Source organism: Anas acuta, chromosome 2 (assembly GCF_963932015.1).
Source record: "Anas acuta chromosome 2, bAnaAcu1.1, whole genome shotgun sequence".
NCBI lineage: Eukaryota > Metazoa > Chordata > Aves > Anseriformes > Anatidae > Anas > Anas acuta.
In genome coordinates this window covers 121,574,225-121,594,565 of record NC_088980.1, presented here as the reverse complement: position 1 = coordinate 121,594,565, position 20,341 = coordinate 121,574,225, and the positions used below count along the sequence as shown (strand labels likewise).

The 20,341-nt window shown below is 39.1% G+C and overlaps 1 long non-coding RNA gene across 1 annotated transcript; it reads left to right on the top strand.

The window, feature by feature from the left end:
• The first annotated feature begins 15,623 nt into the window (after nucleotides 1–15,623).
• Nucleotides 15,624–18,897, top strand: LOC137851817 (uncharacterized). Its single transcript, XR_011093498.1, has 3 exons — nucleotides 15,624–15,686; nucleotides 16,851–17,037; nucleotides 18,632–18,897. It is a non-coding gene; the product is annotated as an uncharacterized lncRNA (long non-coding RNA).
• The last annotated feature ends 1,444 nt before the right edge of the window (nucleotides 18,898–20,341 follow it).

Sequence of the window (20,341 nt, the reverse complement as noted above, 5' to 3'; positions counted from 1 at the left end):
CTGGTGACAGAGAAAGCTAAGAAGCCCTTTGTGGGCTTCTTACTGTCCGGGCCTTCTTGTTTTCTATCACAGCTCCATCTTCAAAACGTGATTCATACAGATAGAAGTCATTTTTACATTAATTACTTTTCCACTTTAGAAATTCTTCTTTCGCAACCTCAGAACAGAGTATTCATTTCTAGCCTTTTTTTCCAGATTCCTGTAAACTTACAGCTAACTGCAATGCTATTGTAAGAGCATTCACACCACTGAAGGTGCTCAGATGCATCCTACTCAGTGCTCTTGGAGAGCTACAGTGTTTCTTCTTTCCACTACAGGTCTCCAAATCTTCAATCTGATGGTGTTCGGAAAGCTGAGAGAAGTAAACAACCAACCCTGCTTATTGAAACAGTTGGTACAGAATGGAAATGCTCAGCACAAGAATTTTTTGTTTCACAGATTGAGAAATGCCTCAAGTTCCCAGCTACCCTTGTATTTCTGGGTGGTATGCATTATTACAAGGTATCTGGAAAGACAACTCAAGGCAACAACAGATGTCTGTTTGGGCACAAGTATTAGGCAGTGATGCTGCATGATAACCAACCCAGAATTTGGGTCTTTAGAGAGGGAGTCTAAGGGGAAAAAATATCTATAAGCTCAACCAAGAGTAGGGAGACATTGTGGGGGTGGTTGTCATGGTGACTAGAATCACTACAATAGCTACTTCTTGTATTTCTTAGCAGCTCCATATCTCAGTGATGTCCTGCAGCCAGGAATAGGGTCTGCCTAGAGATGTCTTTGCATCAGGCAAAGAGAGATATAGGAGCTTAAGAGAGGTCACCTCTGGAGGACAGAAGAAGACGTAGCTAAAAAAAAAATAAAAAACAAAAAAAGAGAGATGATGGAAAAACAAAGAAACAAATGGTTCCAGGACTTGAAACAAAAGCAATTCTGGAGAGAGTTGTTTGGTTCCAAATTCCTGCTCTGCACCTTAGTTTCAACTTCTGTCACACAACCTACTGAGAAGGATACAGTCTGGTGCTGTCATTGCACTGTTCCAGGTTCCTGCTACAGATGCCTCCTTTTCTGCATCCCAGCTCAGTGGGAATGGGAATATGTTGCTCACTTTATTTATTTATTTATTTATTTATTTATTTATTTAATTTTTCTCTTTTAACTAGAAGCAACTGTTCCTTCTCATACCTTCTACAGAAACATGCCTACTACAGAAACACAGTGTGGATCCCTGTTTATTAGCAGACCTGAACAGGTGGGTACACTTGCAGCTTTTAGGGTTTAGTTATTTTATTTTTCCATTTGATTCCATGAGGAATACATCACATTATTTCATTGGTAATATTCCACAGGGACAATCTGCCCTGCCTTATTTTCAGCACTGACTACAGAGCTCATGGCCAGTCACATGCTTCAGAGTAAGATCCACAAAAAGCGGCTCATGAGAAGAGCTTTGTTAAGCCAACTTCTGAAATCCTGCCTCTTCTAAGACTTACATGCCCATCTCAGTACGTTGTAGAGACTTCCAGATGAACAAAGACCCAGAATTCCATATTTCAAGAGAGTAGCCAAGACAACTTGAAAATAAAAAATAAAATAAAAACAAAACAAAACAAAAAAAAAGACATCTCAAAAAAAAGTTGAATTATAAGTAAATAGAACCAAAACATGCCTTTTATCAAACTTCTTGTCCAATATTTTTGTTTCAGAAGACAGATAAATGCTATGATCAGCATTTGAGCATGCTATTCCTTGGCACATAAAATGTTGTGTACAAAGTCTGTGTTTAACTTCAGTGCTGAGCCTTGTACACCTGGTCACAAAAAATCTTACACCTGCCCAATTACCTCTCTAAACATTGTGGGACCCCCTCATGAAACAAAACAAACATAAGCTTTGTGCACAAGAGCTGTACAACTCAGATTACTGCTCAGAGTGTGGATTTAAAACCACTTCTAGAAGCAGAAGTGTCAGTTAGGGTGTTTTGATTTGGGGTTCACTCTTTCCCCCACTCCAACATCTGGAAAATATTCCTGGACAGTGAAAAGAAGAATTAGCTGGTACTGTTTCTTGTTGTTGTTTTGTTTTGTTTTGTTTTTGTTTGTTTGTTTGTTTCCAAATGGTTTTGTTTTGAGTGTCTATACAATAACCAAAAATTTACAAGAGCAGAGTAGGGGTCAATAATACTATAGTGTAAGGCGATGAAACCTATGAAGCAGAAGACCTGGTTCAAGCATTTTGTCTTATGATTGATTTCTCATAGAATATGGGAATTATTTTTGGGCAAGGCCCTCGCTATTTCGTAGACTCCCTCCTCTGAGGTGACTGCCTTGATCACTAGATTAGAAAGTAATACTTGCTGGCTTACTTTCCAGCTTTATTTATGGCTTTCTAAGGATAAAAATTATGAAAGTATCTCTCCCATGATTCTGCTGTGAGGGTGCAGCTTCTGAGGTGGATGGGTCTGATTCCCATTTAATAAAGAAGGGAATCGAATCCTGGATACACATCTCATTTCCAACCTTCACTAGGCAAACCCTCTGAGATTTGCTTGATTATTGTTATGAAGGAGAATCTGCACCTGAATGGGAGATAATACTTCTCTGTGGTGCTATTTTAGTTGGTTTCTTTTGGGAGGTCTCTGTCTGAAGTCAGAATGAAAAATGGATGCTCCTTGTAAAATCAAATGGACACACATTAAGCCTACTCTTGGGTTAATATTCCTGGTGCCAAATATTTGGATACAACTGCTGTTTATCAGACAATGTCGGACTGACAAACATTGCCTGTATTTGTCTCATAGGAAATAAATTCTAACTTGTATATATACGAAGTCATAACCATGGAAGCTATTTTTTGTATTCATCATATGACTGATCACATGGCATTATTTGTTATGATAACCTCAGCAACACACTTAGGAGATGAACTACATTCTTGTTATCTGTGAACACCATGTCCTCCTTTCCCCCCTTCATACCCCCAATTTATTTTGAGAATAATAAAAATGCTTTTTAAATCTGGTACAGAGTGAATAATCTCCTGAATAGTTTCTTCCCATTAAAAGTAGATGCGTCTTCCTTTCTATGAATATTTTTAAAATGACAACACTTTCAGCTGGTTTTCTTATTTGAAAAAAAAAAAAAAAAAAAAAAAAAAAAGGTTGCAAACATTACTAAAGGCATTGGCAGTTTTTATTCACAGGAGATTTTTCTCTGGAAGGGGAAAGGAAGTGTTTGGTGAATCCTCTTTCTTGCTTACCCCCAGCAGTTATCACTGCATATAAAGAGGCTGGATGAGGCCTGAAGGTAGTAGGAATGTTTGTCTGAATATGAGCATGTTAGAAATGCCAAGTCAGTGTGACTAATGGATAAGACAAAAAGCAAAGCCCATGATCTAAGATGAATAGAAGCATTAGAGGAAAAACAGGAATGCAAATTCCATATTGTTAGAAACACAGACCTTAACGTCTGCTCCAGAGTTTTGTTTCATCAGCTCTTTTAGCTCATGGGTTCCTTCACCATACAGAAGGCATTGTAAAATCTGCAGAAACTGGGAGAGGTAGAGCCTGTAGAAGCTGATGTTTGTATTCAAAGTTGCTTGATGGAAGCTGCTAAGCAATACTGAAAATGCTGGCAGCAATCCCAGATCTGGAAGGAAATTTTGATGTGACATGCTGACTCAGACATGAAATTTAGTTCATTGAATCCTACACCTGATCCTACTGAAGCTATGAAGATATGGAATGATTTCAAGGTGAACTACTGAAATGATTAACAACACATGCAGATGACATGAAAAGAGTGATAGATGTAAATATATTGTATATCTTGCTATCACAGAACTATTATTCTGACAAAAATTTAGGAAGACATTCAGCTGATCACTACATCAAGTGACATCACCTAGGAGCAGGGACAACACAATTCTTGTTCTCTTGAACTGACAAGACAAATTAACAGGTGCTGATTCAGTCATAGAGATGCAATTATAACCAGAATATGCTGCTGCTGGAAACACCTCAAATACAGTAAAGAGTACTGAGGGCCTTTAAAGACTTGTTATTTCCTGGTCTATCTTCTTGCCACTTTCAGCAAAGCAAACTTCTATACTTACATTTCAGTATAGATATTACATTTTTTAAATAAAATTTTTTTATGTATTAGGCTAGAAGTTGAAAAATTACTAACGAGAAATCGTTTTTCTAACAATTCTAGTGAAAATGGAACCTCTGGATTCCAGTGTAGAAGCAGAAGTAAGATGATTTTTCTGAAAGAGGAGGCCATGCAGAGCCTATCCCAGCCCCTGTGAGAGCAATTTAATCGAGCTGCAGGGCAATAACGAGAAGAAGCCCTTCTTTAACTAACGCTTACAGATTCCTATGGGAAACTTGCAGACAAATTCTCACAATCCTGTTTTTTTTTTTTCTATTTCCATTTTCATTGTCAAGACAAGTTCTGCAGAGCTGCTTTCTGGTTATATTTTTATTATCCAGTAATAGTTTAAAACACTATAACATCTCTATTTGTATGGGAAACATCACCAAAATCTTTGAAAATTTACCACCAATAATAACATCTACTTTTCAGACTCTGATTGGTACTGTTCATGTCTGAAGTTAACAAAAAATCAGAAAAATTAAATTGATAAAATAAGTCTCTGCTCTCTGTGGATCATCAAATCCATCATGATTTTCTCAAATTCTTGCTGATGTGGAAATTTGGGGGAAAATACTCTATACAGATTTCTTAGTCTTTCAATCATTTCTCAGCAATCTCTTGCAAGCAGTCAGTGTTTCAAAGTTAAGCTTTTGATTGGATGTAAACCAGGAAGATTGCTGAGGCTGATTAGAACCTCTTCTTGGGGTTAACAATTACAAATTTGAAATGTCTGTAGCTTTGTAGTAGCTCAGTAAAATATTTTTTCTTTCTTTTTCTGTTATTTAAATCAGACATTTAATGTTTCTGGATTTCAGAAAGGCTTTTGACACTGTCCCTCTCAGTACTCTTCTCGACAAATTGTCCATCTCTGAGATGAACTAGTTCACTCTATGCTGGGTGAATGACACAGCTCAGAAGATTGTAGTGAATATGGGACTACATCTGTTTGACGGGTGGTCACTAGAGGTGTTCTCCGGGGCAAAGTTCTACGGTTGGTTTTGGTCACCATTTTAATCAATGATCTGCACAAGGTGAAAGTATCCTTATCTTTATGTTTGCTGAAGATACTGTGAGGTGCTGTTGACTCCTAGGAGGAACAAGAGGCCTTGCAAAGGGCTCTAGATAGATTGGTGCATCGGACAATCAGCAATGGCATAAAATAAAAAAAAAAAAAAAAAAAAAAAAAGAGTAAATGCCAGGTTCTGCACCTAGGACAGAGTAGTGATTGACACAGGTACAGACTAGGAAACAAGTGGAGGCAGCTCAGCAGAAAAGGATCTGGAGGTGCTGGTTGATAGCAGGCTCAACATGAGCCAGCAGTGTACCTGGCAGCCAACAGGGGAAAATGCATTTTGGGGTGCATTAAACACTGCACAACAAGCCGATCATAAGAGGTGATCCTCCTGCTCTATTTAGTGTTGGTGTGGCCTTATCTCAAATACTGTGTGTAGTTCTGGGCTCCATAATATAAAAAGAATGTTTTCATTCTTTCAAGGATTCAGAGATACTAGAATGTGTCCAGAGGAGGGCAACAAAGCTGGTAAAAGGGATGGGAAGCATGCCCTGTGAGGAGAAGCTGAGAAAACTTAGGTTATCAGGTCTGGAGAAAAGGATGCTGAGAGGTGACCTCACTGCTTTCTAGTCCTTCCTGAGGGGGGGAAGTGGAGAGGTCTCTGCTCCCTGGTAATCAATCAAAACCAACACATGGGAACGGCACAAAACTGCACCGGTCCAGATTCAGACTATAGGAAAAATTTCTTTACCATGAGGGTGGTCAAATACTGTAACAGCCTTCAGTTAACCAATTAGTGAGGTGGTTGATGCCCCACAGGGGTCAGTGTTCACAAGTCATGTGGATATTGCCATTAACAATATGCTTTAACATTTGGTGAGCACTTAAGAGGTCAGGCAGTTGGACTCAATGATCTTTGTAGGTCCCTTCCAATTGAAATATTCTATTCTATTCTATTCTATTCTATTCTATTCTATTCTATTCTATTCTATTCTATTCTATTCTATTCTATTCTATTCTATTCTATTCTATTCTATTCTAAATAATAGAATCAGGTAAGACTGGGTAAGATTAATAAGCAGTTGATTTTGGGAATATGTTGACAAAATGAGCTTACTATTGTTGTAAGAAAACAATAGAAAAGAATCATAGAGAATCCTAAATTGGAAGGGACCCACAAGGATTATCAAATCCAACTCCTGGCTCCACATAGGATCACCCCAAAATCAAACCATGTGTCTGAAAGCATCGTCCAAATGCTTCTTGAACTCCAGCAAGCTTGATGCCATAGCCATTTCCCTGGGGAATCTGTTCCAGTGCCCAAACACCCTCTCCGTGTATCCTTTTCCTGATATCCAGTCTGAACCACCGCTGTTGTCTCTCAGAAGCAACGTTTTTCATCCTTTGAGGTTAATGATAAAATTCTGTTTGGTGTGAATGGGAGAAGGATTTTAAACACTACCAAATACTTTCCAAAACTAAGAAATTTCTTTAGAATAGGAAGATTTAACAAGTGGCAGTTTTCAAAAAAACGTAGAGAAGTACTATTGTAGGCTTATTTTTTCACATTGAGAAAGTTATGTACCCATTTTCTTCTCTGAAATTGCACTTATGTTACATATAATAATAGCTAGCTTGAAAAAAAAGGGGGGGGAACTGAAATATATAGTTTTTTTCATTTGTTTATTTCAACTTTCATGTCCTCTGGCTTCAATATCACTTTGTTTTCATTGGGTGAGATGAATTTTATTCAGGCTTCCTTTTACTTGGTGCTAAAATATTTGTGTTGACATAATTAGGTCTTATAGTCATAGAATAACACTTATTCAGCTGAATATTCAGCATTTATTCAGTATCTGTTCTGTTTCATTAACAAACTCTGACCTACAGCTCTTCCTCTCAAGTGACAGAAAGCAGAGTTCTTGAAATTTGCAGTAAGTTTTCTGTGAAAGAAATCAAGTGAAAACAGTACATTTTTGATAGCAACTGTATTCTCTGAATGGAAAGACATTTTCTGCCCAATGCTGGCTAGTGTCATAGAATCTTAAAATCATAGAATGATTTAGGTTAAAGGGGACTTTAAACATCATCTATTTCAACCCCCCTGTAATGGGCATGGATGCCACACAGTAAATCAGGTTGCCTAGAACCCCATCCAACCTGACCAAATCTTTTCTTGGTAACAAGAAAGAAATTAATTATTATTTTTTGGAAGTTAAAATTCACATTAGACTTTCTTCCTAGGAATAGCGACGCATTGCATTATTTTTGCACAAGGCTGTGGTTATGTACTAGTGGGTCCATGTGATTTCTAGCAAATACTTAAATGACAGTAGACTTGTGTATTAAGCACAATGCTCTGGAGGATAAATCTATGTGGCATTGGCATAAGCCATGAGGAGCTGCCCCATTAAGAGCAGAATTCCAGAAAATATTTCTGCAAAATACTTCTAAGAAGCTAAAGTGCTCCAAGCCCATTCTTAGTTCTCTCATCTCCTTTCAATCTGCCAAGCAGTCTCCAAGTATTAGACATGGCCCTGTGCATTTGAGAAAGTGAAGGCTACAGTGCATGTGAGTTGGGTGTGCATTTATGGATCTGAGGAGAAAGAAATAATACTTACAGGAATGTAAGCATGGAAAGAGTTTGGTCTTCAGAAAGCAAAGTGTTTAAGTTCTGATGCAAGTTTGTTCAAATAAATAGAGCACATTGTGATTGTTAGCTCTGGGAGTTATTCATCTGAAGGTCTGTAAAGGTAAGAAAAAAATATTGCATGGAATAAACCTCTGGTTTAAAGGAATGTGTTTTGCATTCTGAAAATTCACTTTGTTCCTCTGAGATTGTAAGATTATCAAAAACAATTAACTGGGAGGCAAATATATGTATATATATGCATATAGTAGGAAAGAAGGGAATAGTATGGTAGGAAAAAATAGTATAGAAGGTAAGCAAATGGTAGGAATAGGCAGCATAGTATAAGTTCAATTGTATGAGATGGTGGTTGGGTATACCTAGAGAGTATTTTTTCAGGCAGATTTGATCTCACCCTACTCAGTCCCTGAACCAACTGCAAAACCCAAATCTCTGTGTTGGCAGACATGAGGTTGTAGTCCTCACAGCACTCATTCTAAACTAATAAGGCTGGCAGGAGGAGAGAGTATATTAGCTCATTCTTAGTTCCAGCAGCTACCCAGAAGGCATTACAACACACTTGAGATATATCTCATACAAACTACTGATATGGCCACATTGCACAGAAGTGACTGCAGTGTGCTGTAGGGATGATTCAGGCACCTGGAGCTGTGACAGCTCAAAGTGAGGTATTATACCTTACATCCCAGACAGATTGTTACTGAGTTAGGGCTGGTTTAGCTGTGTCTCCCATACTCTATGAAAATCTATGAAAAGAGACAGGAGCTATCCCTGTCCAGTATCTTCCAAAATAATCATTAAACTTAGACCAGCATGCATACTTTCTATTCCTGAGCTCAACAAACTCTATTTCAGCCTCAGGTGCCTCTGAACATTTCCTGCGTGCAGAGTTCAAGTGATATAACTCCTAAAAAGTGCCTTGCTTTCAATCTCCCCGGTCACAACAAATAACAAAACGTAATGGTCATATGGTCAGAGGAAATAAACTGGTTCTTTGTTATCCCTTTGTTATACTGGGCAGCCAGCAAGGCGTAGAGGGTTTATGTGGCAAGGTTTTGGTAGCGCAGGGCCATAGGGGTAGCTTCTGCGAGAAGAATCCAGAAGCTGCCCCTTTTTGATAAGGCCCCCGCCACTGGCCAGAGCTGAGCTAATAAGTGATGTTGTTTGCACCTCTGTGAGAGCAGATTTAAGAAATGGGGAAAAATAAAATAAAATAAAATAAAATAAAATAAAATAAAATAAAATAAAATAAAATAAAATAAAATAAAATAAAATAAAATAAATAAAAACACAAACAAACAAACAAAAAACTTATAGGGAACAGCAGATGGGAGAGAAGAGTGAGAACCAGCCCTGCAGACCCCCAGGTCAGTGCAGCAGGAGGGCAGGAGGTGCTCCAGGCATGCAGCAACAGTTCCCCTGTGGCCTGTGGAGACACCCCTCCCTGGTACAGCAGGCTGTACCCCTGCAGCCCATGGGTCCCACATGGAGCAGATCTCCACACTGCAGCCCGTGGAGGAGCCCCTGGTGGAGCAGGTGGAGGTGGCCTGGAGGAGGCTGCAGCCCATGGAGAGCCCCTGCAGGAGAAGGCCCCGGGCCGGAGCTGCAGCCCATGGAGAGGAGCCCATGCAGGAGCAGGGGGTCTGGGGTGAGCGGCCACCCATGGGGGACCTTTGCTGGAGCAGTTTGCTCCTGGCAGATGGATGGACCCCATGGTATGTAGCCATATGGGAGCAGTTCTTGAAGGGCTGCTGATTGTGGGAAGTCCACACAGGTTCAGTTCGGGAAGGACGGCATCCCGTGGGAGGGACCCCACATCCAGCAGGGTCAGAGAGTGACCTTGAAGGAGTGGCAGAGATGCAGCGTCAGGGACTGACCACAGCTCCCATTCCCCCATTTTCCTGTACTTCTTGGGGGGGCAGGTGAAAGAGATGGAGGGGAAAGGTGTTTTAGATTTTTTTCCTTTGTTTCTCACATTTCTAGCTTGTTCATAATAGGCAATAATTTTTACTATCTCCCTACTCTGAGTCTGTTTTGCCCATCACAGTAATTGTTGAGCTATGTCTCCATCCTTATCTCAAACCTTGAGCCCTTTGCATTGTATTTTCTCCCCCTTCCCCTTTGAGGAGGGGGAGTGAGACAGGATCTGTGGTGGAGCTTGGCTGCCCATCCAAGTAAAACCACCACACAAAACCAATGGTATCTTGGGTCATATCAACAGCAACGTGGCCACTATATCAAGGGCAGTGATCATCCTCTTTTGCTCAGCATTCTTTGGATGCCATCTAGAGCACTGCCTCTAGTTTTGGGCCACCCAGTACAAGAAAAACAGATCAAATAGAGAAAAGCTCAGCAGAGGGCCACTAAGGTGGTTGAGAGCTGGAGCACTTGCCCTTTGAGGAGAGGCTGAAGGACCTCAGCTTGTTTGACTGGAGAAGAGAAAATTCTGGGAGACCTAAACATGGCCTTGCAGTATGCATGAGGATGTCAACAAAAAGACAGAACCAGGCTGCTCACAACACTGTGTGGCAGGAGGAAAAGAGTTTTAGACTAGATGTAAGGAAAAAATTTCTTCACCCTGAGTAGTGCCAAGCAGTGCAGTATACATGCTTGGAGGTCTGCAAGAGCCACCTAGATAAAGCTCTAAGCCATGTAGTCTGATGTCACAGCTGAGTCTGCTTTGAGCAGAAGGTTGGACTAAGGATCTCCTGAGATCCCTTCCAATTTCAGTTATTCTGTGATCTTATATCTTCAACAGTTTCTTTTTTAGGTAGGTTACAGGCTACTTTATTGAAGGACTCTCAAGGCTCAGGCTGCTCCTAAAGACTCTCATAAAAGGCAGCAACTGTGTGTGGGCAAATTTTGATGTGAATATTAGCCCAAAAAACTGACTGTTTCATTCAGGGTTTACCATGAGGGTTATCATGAGTAAATCTTAGCATGAGTTTCACTATTCCTTCCATAACAAATGCCTTGTTTCCCCACTTGTTTCTTCACTACTGTCTGCATAGTTCCTGAAATAAAATTTCCTTATTTTCCCAGATTTTTTCCTATGTCTCTAAGCCTTCATTTACATGTAGGTATAGCTTCTTCTATTGAAATTCTTTATAGTGGATCGCAATTCAAGAATACACACAAGGACAGAAATCTAGTGGGTTACCAAACTTCAGATGATCTACAGTAACTAATTACATGCTGTTAACCTACTGCAAGCTTAGTAAGAAGCCTGTTAGCTTATGTTTCTTATATCTGTGCGTAAATTGAAGTCTACTTTCACACTTTCATGAACAAGAGATCCCACACTGTCAGTTACTGTCAGGTGTTAAGTAGAGGAGCACTGAATCTTTAGGGAAAAACTACTTTCTGTGCCTGGGCTCCTTTTTTCTCAAGTTACTTTAGAACAACTCAAAATAAACCAATGCAATATATATTCAACTGGAAATCATGAAAGACACTTCCTCCTGACCTTAGTGTCTTCCTGGGTATGAAGTACTGTTGGTAGAATCATCCTCCTTAACTGAGATATTTTTATACTTACAATTTATCTAACTTCATTTATCAAGGCATGCTGCTTTCATGCAAAATACTCTCATGTGTATTGTACGACATCAGAATAAGCTGTATGTCAAATCTTTGAGTATGCCATGTACAAGCTACTTTGAACATTCAACTGTGTTATAACTGTGAATAATTAAAGAAAGAAAAAGGTAGTTTGACTGGGGAGGGGAGAGAATGGATGAGAAGAGAGAGAAGGGCAAAACTGACAAGAAATGAGAGAGGTTGACTATAAAATCATGCTTTATTTTAAAAAATAGGAGGACTGAGTCACTCCCAATATAGCACTGAAAAAAGTCCAGAAGCTTCACATGGCCATCTTTCTTTTTTCCTTAAATTTATCCTAAAATTCTTTCTTGTACTGTCTAAAACGTATCAGAGTACCTTCCCAGATCAGTACCTTTCTGGTCTCCTGTAACTTCCTATAAATGAGCCTTGATCACATTACTTTCATCCAGTATAAGCCAAAACAGTCTTTAGATGCTGGAATTTCCATTTTCAAAGGAACTTAAAGGATTTAGACCCCTCCAGCCCATAGACTTTTACCGGGGAATAACAACATTGTGTTTTGTCAGGGGAAGTTTGAGAATCTGAGCCTGAATTCCTCAGTTCCCACATCATAGCTGTGCTTAAAAATAAGACTTTTTTTTGTTGTTGTTGTTACATAAAAATGAGTCATCAGTACATTTAATTCCTAAGAAACGGACATGCATCATGAAACGAACTTTTCATTTGTTCTCAAAACAAGCCCACAGGTACAGCCAAGATTCATTTGTCTTTAGAATTTGATATTGGTGTATATTACTCTGCCTGCACAAATATATTTAGTCACTTCTCATTTATTTTTCTCATTGGTCATTGCTATGGCTTTAACTAACTTGTTAAATGTCATTGAAATCAAATTATCAGCTGAATGAATGCCTTGATCTAGTATACTGGCATAACAGAAAGCTACATAAGGCTAACTGTTTGGTCAGCTAGCCAAATGGTATCATTTGTTATTTCTTCTACTTTGATTTGAATGCAATGAATTGAATTTTATAAGCAGGAAATTAGCTATAAAGACTACTTACAGGTTACTTGGAGAAGAACTTAATATAAGGAGGTCATTTGGGTTGCAACTTAATACTTTATAAAATTGTTTGTGTTCCATAGCATGCAATTATTTGAATAGCTAGAACATGCAGTTCTAAAGTTGGAAATGTATACCAGTACTACTCCAAGATCACATCTTCAGTCCTTGTCTGAGCACTGGTGATATAAAGCACCCAGAAAGGAAACCAAAGAAGCTGGGAATTACCCTAAATTAAGGGGGCTACTTTTGAAACAGTTAAAACAATCAACATTAACTTACTTTTGCTCTCAATCAGTGATAAATCTAGCCATTACCAGCTGCTGGGAGAGTCCCTAATTGCTAATTGCTACTGACCACAATTTAGAACAGCGCATGAGCTGTTCTAACCTGCACCTGCCTTACTCTCTTTGGCTTCTGCTCAGCTTTCTCTGCTGATTAGCTTAAGCAGATGCTCACCTGTCTCACAGGACTTCATAGATCCTATTCTCAAAAGCTGTATTATTCCCACCTGTAAAAGGTGTCTAACCTGGAGTTGTTGATGTCAAGATACTGAAGATGTCAAGATGTATGAAACATAATGATGTCTTTACTAAGATGGTTATTGTGGTGTGCCTTTATTGTGGTGTGCCTAGCTGAAACAGCCTTGCCACTTGTTTTTCAGCTACATGCTACTGTCCTGTGGCAGGGGTGGCTGAAAGTGCTTCCTCTGAACGCTTCTTAGTGGGTCAGTTCATAGCCAGGTGGACTCCTGAATGCCTGAACACCCTTCAGTAGGTTAGTGCTAAGCAGGTCTGTAGCCTACTCACTTTTTCTATGGTCATTCAGGATTTGTTTTAGTCTAAGGGACTGATGATGAGATCTGAAATACTGCATGGACAAACCCATGGAATGGTCATCTGTCTGTTGCAGTAGAATCCTGCAAAATGAGCACAGCAATATTAAGTCAGCCTTACGGAAAAACACCAAGCAAGCAGGACAGGAAGATCCTCCCTGCCAGCAGACTAAAACTCATTACGGGATTTAAAATGAGACAAACTCAGTCAAACTGAGATTTACCTCCAATGAATATTCAAAGTGAGAAGCAATATGTTGTGTTGCACTGCCTTGACTGATGAAACAATAAGGTATTCAGTGAGGAAAGTCAAGCAAACAAGAAAGTACCTGAGAAAGCCACGGATCAGAGGTTTGATTGTTGTCAGAGAATCTGTCTTTCAGGATGCTTATCTGTGGTAGAAATTGGTTTGAGCATTTCAAATAGCAAGTGCCCAATCTGCATAAAGTGGAAGTAATATGCTGACAAAGTCCTGTACAGGTAACAATCAGCATCATTCTGGATGAGCTGTAATATTGCTAAGGTGCTTTAAGGAGAACCTGCCAGAGAAGCATTACAGTAATTAACCCTGATTGTCAGAATGCTGGGCAGGCCTGGGTCTCAGGAGCTGAAGAATTCAAATAAATAAATAAAAGATTACTTGATGTACAGCACTGTTCAGGGACTGTGAGTCTGAAACCAGCATCCTGAGTCCATAAAGATAATAGCTTGCTCACAATTGATGTGAATGGATGACAAGAGCCTTTAAAGGTGACCTGTAAAAGCAGGAAAAAAAAAAAAAAAAAAAAAAAAAAAAAAAAAAAAAAAGAGGGTTTATACCATTTTCACTTCTTTATAATGACTAAAGAAATCTTGAAAGCTTCACATTCAACCCTTTTTACATTTCACATCTTATCTGATCTGCTTTGCTGGATAATTCTAGAGCAGACTAGAGGGAAAGTATAATTATGACCTCTCATTATATTAAGAAAATTATACTCAGTTTGGAAACAAAATGTTTATTATTATTATTATTTAGTCATATTAGAACTGCTGAGCTCTTTGAGTTTTATTATTATTATTTTCAGCTAGTGCATTTCAAACTTCTTTCTTAGAGTTTTTTCTTCCATCTATTTCAAGATTCAGTACTTCAAGTTCTACAACCAAATGCGGTAAAAAATGCTCAGTCCATTTCTTTGGGTCCTTCACAGACATCTCCCAGAAGAGAAAACTGAACCTGATATTACCAGTACGTTTAGGCAAAAAGAAAGTATAAAAGAATTGTGAAGCTGCAACTTTGTAGTCACAAAGCAAAACAAGGAATGATGGCATATGATATAATGCCAATCTACCATTTTTGAATCTGTAAATGCTGCAGCACTAAAAGATGTGTGTTTAAGCTCTTAAGTGAGATCTCAGATAAACAGCATCAATGTCTGACATATTAGCATGTAAAAAGTTGCTGTGGCAGTGTTTTTAGTGTTAGTAATTCAATAGATTTCAAAACAAAAACAAAAAAAAAACAACTTGGAGATAAAAACATGCAGAAAAAATGTGTATTGTAAAAAAAATATGTTTAGAAACTCTAGGGTTGGGGTTTATTTTTGGCAAATTACATTATTGCCTGCTGTCTCACAAATCAAGATTGGTTTGTAGGAGCTCTTTTGTAACTTATGTTATTGCTCAGCAGCAGCACTTACTGCCTAGAAGTAGAAGGAATAATCAAGGTTGACCCAAACACTATAAGAGGAAATTCCACATGGGGTAAAAATTCGAATGATTTATGATAGCCAAAGAATACCATAAATCTGTCCTGAAATAGGAATAGATAGAGAAACAGTCACAGATGGCCAAAGGATCAATCAGAAAATAACCCACAGGAAGCTTAGTGCCAAAAGTAATTGACATAGTCGTCAAATCAATTTCTGATGGTACAGACACTTTTGCATTCAGTCTGCTTCCCCATGCTGTAGATCATTTGGCATGTCATTCAACTCAGCATTGCCCTATATACACTTGCGGCAGACATGAGAGGTTTAGGTACTTTCTGAAATTTACTTTCCACACGCTCACTAAGATGTCAGGTGAGGAACAAGTTATACTTTCTGGTAAATGACTAGTCATATGATATTAACTTTGTGGATTTAGTAATTTCCCCAAGTATTTTCCATATTGTGTACAAGGGTATAGAGCTCTGGGACTGTAGTGGGTGACAAGGTTTTGGTAGCAAGGGGCCATAGGGGTGGCTTCTGCGAGAAGAATCCAGAAGCTACCCCTTTTTGATAACGACCCCGCCACTGGCCAGAGCTGAGCTAATAAGTAACATTGTTTGCACCTCTGTGAGAGCAGATTTAAAAAACGGGGGAGGGAAACTGTTAGGGAACAGCAGCTGGGAGAGAAGAGTGAGAATCAGCCCTGCAGACCCCCAGGTCAGTGTAGAAGTAGAGGGAGGAGGTGCTGCTCCAGGCACACATTAGCAGTTCCCCTTTGGAGAGGCCCCTGGTGGAGCAGGCTGTCCCCCTGCAGCCCATGGGTCCCACATGGAGCAGATCTCCATGCTGCAGCCCCCCTATGAGTGGAGGAGCCCCCGGTGGAGCAGGTGGATGTGGCCTGGAGGAGGCTGCAGCCCATGGAGAGCCCCTGCAGGAGCAAGCCCTGGGCTGGAGCTGCAGCCCGTGGAGAGGAGCCCATGCAGGAGCAGGGGGTCTGGGGGAGCTGCTGCCTGTAGATAGCTGTCTGTTCCTGTGGTATAGACCTGTATTAGAGCAGTTCTTGAAGAGCTGCTGCTTGTGGGAAGTCCACACAGGAAGAGTTCAGGAAGGACGGCATCCCATGGGAGGGACCCCACACTGGAGTAGGCGAAGTGAGTGATTTTGAAGGAGCACTGTAGATGAAGGGACTGGCTGCAGCCCCCATTCCCCTGTGCCTCTTGGGAGGAGGAGGTGAAAGAGGGTGGATGGAAGGGGGGAAGATTTTTTGGTTTCTTTTCTTTGTTTCTCACTTCTCTAGCTTGTTTGTAACAGGCAGGAAATTTTACTAATATCCCTACTCTGAGTCTGTTTTGCCCATCACGGTAATTGTAGAGTGATCTCCCTGTCTCAACCCTTGAGTCCTCTTCATAGTATTTTCTCCCCGTTTCCCTTTGAGAAGGCAGTGAGAGAGTGGCTGTGGTGGAGCTCATCTGCCCACCTGAGTAAAACCGCCACAGGCACACTGTGGACCTCTGCACAAGATGTTCCTTTACAATGATTGCAGGAGAAGAAGGCACAAACCTGTTTGCCAATGTGCTATTTAGGCTAAGCCTTTAGGTCCTTAGTCAGAGCCAGAGTAGTGAATTCTTCCACAGTTCAAAGATTACCGAACGGAGTAGTAACAGAGAGCATTTTTGAGACTAAATAAATAAATAAATATTGTATCTGCATAACTAAAGAACTTTTCAAGCCATGAGAGTTCTAAAGTTAAAAGGGAGTGTATTGCCATATCTTGCAGGCTAAGGAAGAGTAAAAGGAATTCTATCTGGAGATACGACCACTGAGGAATTGAACCAGAAACTGATTTTAGTGCTTTTTTTTTTTTTTTTTTTTTTTTTCCAGGCAGTAGATTGCTGGCTGTGTGTTTATTTCAGTAGGCCTGGGGACAAATCTATAAGGTTTCTGGTGCACTTGTACAACATAAGAAACATGCTGAGTATCCTAACATGTTGTACTTCATTCAGAAAGGTCTCGATAATCTAGGAATATGATGTGTTTTGCACCCAGTGGAAGTTTCCATCATTTTCAGGTGAGACTGGAGTTTATGGATCAATGTCATTCTTTAGTGTAATGAATGCCTTCTGCTTGTTCTGGGAATAAAGGGTGTAGAAAGACAGTCAGGTGCCTCTTCTAGAGGCATGCCAAGATGGGGAGAGACGTCCATTAAAGACGCCACAAGGCAATATTACTGACAACTAAATACAATACAGGACAGGTTGTCCTAATCAACATGGCATCATCCATTTTTCCAGCCAAACAAGTGTGTGTTCCTGAATGCTCAGATGAAGGGAAAATGTCTTGTGCTGTAACACTGAGTGTTGTAATCCCCTGAACTAGATGTGATGAGTGTGTGTTTACAAATATATATGAAGATGATACATCCTTTGCATTCAGATCCTTGTAGCTTCCTTCATAGCCATGGGCAACATTGTTTTTTACTTTCACAAGGAAAGTAAAACCCACTTCTAATATGAGAACCAAAAATAGATCACGGTTGTTAGTCAACAGCTGGGTATATCAGTTTGTAATCAGTTAGCACAAATAAACAATTTCAGATCTTGCAATCAGAAGAGGAATAATGAAACTTTTGCAAAAAAAAAAAATAATGATAAAAACTGAAATTACATTTCAAAGTGGATCTTCAAAAGAATTTTTTCTCCTGATCAGACCACAGAACACTGAAAAACTATCAGGAAATATGGTCAAGATCCAGGCTATCTTCTCCAAGTGGGTAAATGTACTAAATAAGCCTCAAGATGTCAGGGGTTAAAATAACACATATTGATGCATATAAAGACATCAGATGGAAAGGGTTTTCCTACAGAGTGAACAGTGATTGATTCATAGAAAAAATAAACTTCCACAGAAAGCAGGGGATCATTTGTGAATGCGTAACGGAAGAAAGCAAGAAATATCTGAAAGGTATTTTTTTAAAATTCAGATCCATTATATGAAAAAATAATTCCACAATAGATATGATATATGCAGATCAAGCAGTAATACAGTAAATAACATATAATTCCGTTCTGTATTGTGTTTTTATGATTTTTCTTGCATTTTAAGTATGGGGTGTTCAGTGCTGAACACTGATTTCGGACATATGAGATGAAATATAGTAGTTACTTGATATCCAGAAATGCTGAGTCCATACCCTCAATGCTTCAGGCACTTCTCATATTTATTTTTTGAAAAATGAACACTTTCTTCTCATACCTTGCTCACTGCCTGCAAAGGCCTCCCTTTATATCCATGTGTAGCTGAGGAGGCACTTCATTTCACACGCTACTGGAGCAACAGCTCAAAACAGTTTGTTCAAAGCTACCACAGTCTATTATTTTCTCAGTGTAGTTGCCCCAATGAAATAAATATAAAACTATTTTTTTTCATGAAGAATTAGACTGTATATTTTCTTCACTATGTTTAATGAATGAATACCCTCATCTTAAAAAAGTAATAAAGAACATATATTTTAACTTTTTGCTGTTGATTTAAGAATACAACAAAATTCCGGTAAAACTGCAGAATTCTTTTTGTAGTTATCAAACAACAATAATGCAATTATATTTCACTTCTCTGAGAAGTATTTTCTCATATTTATCTCATTTTCTTTTCCTCACTAACAGTCCCTTATCACAAAAATCAAAAGACTGAAGAACTCTTGGAAGAAAACCTGTCAAAATTCAGTGGTCTTCCAGTGACTGCAGCAGGATTCAACCATCCACTGCAATTCTTGTTGCTTTCAGAGAGGCCTTTGCTCCCTTCTCAGTGATAAGCAACTTAAGCTTATTGGATTCCTGAGTTGTTCTGTTTGTCTCCTGATATTTTAGGAAACATACAACTGGACTTAATTTTTCAGTGGAAGGATGGGTGCTAAAATTAAGGTAGATGTTTCCGTCAGAAATCATTTTAAAACCTGTTGGTTTTCAGTCTTTTTTCACTCTGTTAGGACAGGACCAAGCAAAGTTCATTCATTCAGTGGTCAAGTGGCTATATTTTTCACCAGATGAATACAGGAATAGATGTGACTTTTGCATTCCTATGGAAGATCACTTTGATCATATTCATTCTTTGAGCTGCATATATATATTTTTAGAATTAAGGAAAAATATAAACCTTGCACAAATATGGGCTAATAAAGAAACAAACAAACAAAAATCATTTCCTATTTCTGCCAGTAATTTTTTTATACCTCCTTGCCATACTGTCAGTAGATTGAGGTTAGTAAGGCATCTTGAAGCTCAAAGCAGAGGCCCGTACATTTGAAACCTTGGTGGAATAGAAAACCACAAATAAATAAATAACACTTTAAACTGTGATGGGGATATGGGGATTGCCAAACTCTTGGAAATAAATATTACTTCTAAAACTGTCTGGGAACATCAGTTGACCTCAGTGCATGCTTGCTCTGGCCTGAAGAATATCCAGTTTTTATGCTATCACATTTTAAATAAAAACTCAAATGTCAACCAATCTGCTATTTCAAAGTATGATAAGGAACCCAGGTGTCCCTTTAGCATTACACTGCAGTTTCTGAAGTATCACAGAGATGGCCCAATGAGTGGGATTTGAAAATACAAGATCATTTAAAAAGTCTTAAAAAAATAATTTAATTAGTTTTCATTTCTCCTACTTGCACCTGATAAACGAACATATTAAACTGTGAAGACTCAGGAGCCTCCAGAAGTCTTTGATGTATATTAGAATAATCTAATAATTAACCTCAGGATTCACCAGCATGACACATTCAGGAGAAGTGAAGCAGTGCTCATGACAAAGGAAATTCCAAGTCTGCTAGCCCCAAGGTACCAAGCTGGCTTCATTCTCCTCTGCTTTGCAATGGAGAAGTCTGAGCTCCTGTTGATCTACTTTTTGTTACATTAGCGCTGATTTTCTTTAAACAGCTGGGCACATTGCACTTAGAAAGGCAATACTGAGAAATAACCTTTCACTTGCATAATATGTATGCAAGAAGAAGGTATATTTTCTCCCTGGGCTATTTTTGTCTGTACCTGATATTAGAGAGCTTTGTTCAGTCCAGAGTAGTTATTAAACGCTTTCTATTGATGTAGCTACTTGATCTAAGTGTGAGCTCTCTCTGGAAAAAGAGAAAGCCTGTGCTCACAACTTACCCTGCTTCTCTGGCTAATACAGTGTGGATGCTACTCTTACCTCTGTTCTAGAGAAGGACAGTACTTAATTCAGTTCCTACAAGTGTCATTGAATAAGTGTCTGTTTTGCACTAATAAATTGCTCCCCTTGCCTTTAACTGAAAACATAACTGTTCGTAATAATATAACTTCATATTTGAACTGGGGCCAGAAGTATCCACTGAT